Source organism: Microplitis mediator, chromosome 4, assembly GCF_029852145.1.
Source record: "Microplitis mediator isolate UGA2020A chromosome 4, iyMicMedi2.1, whole genome shotgun sequence".
Classification (NCBI taxonomy): Eukaryota; Metazoa; Arthropoda; class Insecta; order Hymenoptera; family Braconidae; genus Microplitis; species Microplitis mediator.
In genome coordinates, this window is record NC_079972.1 from 11,532,225 (window position 1) to 11,535,047 (window position 2,823).

Consider the following 2,823-nt stretch of genomic DNA (forward strand, 5'->3'; position numbering starts at 1 on the left):
ACCCAGTGTCAAAGGATATAAATTTGTGGCCCTTACGAATTCCTATATTATTAAGAGTGCAATGATTTTCAGTATGACGCTGAAACTTTTGAAGTTCTTGAAAAAAATTACTCGAAATTTTTAAAATTTAAGCATCTATAAAATTATGATAGTTTTTCTTAGTTGATGCATTATTTTTGAAATACTGTCAACTGTTTATTTGATTAAACATGACTTTTAAAATACGAAAGAGATAAAAAAATATTAAGAACAAATAATTTGTAAAATTTAGTTATTTTGAAGGTTATAATTAAAAATTAAAAGTTTAATGAATGATAAAACATTTTTTACTTAATTTTTTTTATGACCATACATAAATACATATTAATATAATAATTATTATCAATATTGACACAAATATTCATAGAGAAAATTAGCAAAAAAAAAAAAAATCAATAAACATAAATATACATTAGAATAATAATTTAGTACATGAAAATAAGACAGAATAAAACTTATCGACAATAATAGAGTAAATTTTATTTATAATGTCAAATAGCAGAGCGCTTGATCCTCATACTTGTCGGAGTTATGTATAAAAATGTTGCTGTTTATCTTCTGGTGCCATACCACATTTTCCAAGGAACCATCCGTGACACTCCATATTCTGACAACATTTATCAGACCACGTAGAACACTATGAAAAATAAATGATAATAGTTGCCATAGTAATAAAAATTGCATTGTAATTATAAAAGAAATGGCTGACAATATTTAAATAAACAGTAAGGTAAAAACCCTTATACCCGCTCAATTTTCATTGGAGTGAGATTGAATCACTCAATATAAATTAATAAACAAAATGAAAAACCATATTTATTTTTTATAGTTATTTTTTGAAGTTTCGAGTATTAGAATAAAATTTAAGTTTGAAAAATAATGTTGATAATTAATTATTATTAATTTTTTAAATAAGCTCCTTGAGTGTACCCATAGTCAATCACTAAAAGTTGTGATGTACCATTACTCGACCAACACATGGCCCTATAGCCGCTCAAAGACAATACCAATTAAACTATGATAAGTTTATTGATTTGGACAAATAATTTATAAATTATATGACTTTATTCTTTCATAATATAAAATTTCATGAATTTTAAAAATGTATTTAATAAGATTTAGTTATAACAATTCTTAAAAAATTTGACGTAACCTAAATTTAATCTAACGAATGAACGTTAAAGTAAAAACTGCCCGGCTGAGCGCGATTTTGAAAACAGTTAATTTAAATTTATAATCTATTATAAAATAATTTAATACATCATATTTTAATATATTTAGAATCACAATTAATTATTTATCAATAATAATATTTTTAGTTGTCATTTTTTTTTTTATAAAAATTATAAAAAAACGCCTTAAATAGTTAAAGTGAGCGACTAATGGTACTGAGCGTATAGGGGCTTTTACCTTAATTTAAATTAATATAATTATTTTTTGTTTTTATTTACCACAGAACCCCAACTAAGGCAATAACTTGATGGTTGTGCGTTAGTCATAACAACAACAGACAATAATCCTATGAAAATTATTAGCATCAACTTAGACATTTTTTAACTTTTTTTTTTATTATACTCTCAGTAAACTGTAAAAAAATTTCATGATTATTATTATTATTTTTATTAATCAAAATAATTATTAAATAATCAAAGTTAATTATATATATATTTCTATATATGTTTTACACATATAAATATTTCAAAGTTCTATTTCAATAAATTTCCAGATGAATCAAAAAAATTATAGACTTGATTTAAAAAACAAAAACAAAAAAAATAATTTTTTTGTTAAATTATGAAATAAAAATTTTTCTAAAAAATTTTAGCTGTGTTCAAAAATTATTTTTATTAGAGTTCCAAAAACTCAAGAGTTCCCAAAACTCAAAAATCTTCTAAATACAACTAAAAAATAAGAACTGTACGATAGGAAAAAACTAATTTCTTCAAATCTCGATTTTGAAATAAAAATTACATTATAAAAAACATATAAATATGATCTATTATTATAGTATTAAATTAACTTACATTAATTTGGTCACACACTTTTAAGTCGTTCAAGTTTAATAGAGCAACTGAATTTTCCAGGTAATGCGGCAAATATATTTATACTACTCGATAACGGTGTCATTAACGAAACCCCACCCACTTCTTAAAATTTCAGATACTCACGACAAAGTACTTTAATTAATAAAAAATATAAGAACAAATGAGATCGTTGATAATTATCGAGGTTAAACAATAGTATAAAAAATATACTATAGGAAATAATAGGACGTAAAAAATATAAATGCGTAGATACTTTGTTGATAAATCGTATTATTATTTTTATCAATATAATAGAGAACCGATGCATTAACAATATTTCAAACTTAATTTAATTTTGTCATCATTTTTGCTGATTACATTTTATCCTTGAATATTTAAATACATTTTTGGTTCTGAAGGGATTAAAATTTTCCTTGATCAAAGAAAAAAAAACTAACCCGCGTTACAAAACTACATAATTTTATAAGGTATATTTTTCCATTGCTTTGTCTTTTTGATAAATAATTTTTTGTATACACAAAAGCTGTGTACGCACAGCAAAGTCTTATTTAGTGGGATCGTAATTTTGATTTACAACCCTCTTGTCGTTCTGACGTAACTGAGAATCCAAATAGAGTGAGTATAGGTGAATGTAAACCAACGTTAAATGTACATCATGAACGTCCATCCTCAGTATCTCGATACCCAGCTCGTGAACACACATACGTGAACATAGACGTCGTAGTTGTGATTTGTGGCC

At 24.3% G+C, this 2,823-nt stretch overlaps 1 long non-coding RNA gene across 1 annotated transcript; it reads right to left on the reverse strand.

Moving 5' to 3' along the window:
- Positions 1-503: 503 nt before the first annotated feature.
- Positions 504-2,097, reverse strand: LOC130667077 (uncharacterized). Its single transcript, XR_008989798.1, has 3 exons — positions 2,064-2,097; positions 1,491-1,624; positions 504-676 (listed from the first exon to the last, which is right to left on the reverse strand). It is a non-coding gene; the product is annotated as an uncharacterized LOC130667077 (long non-coding RNA).
- Positions 2,098-2,823: the final 726 nt, after the last annotated feature.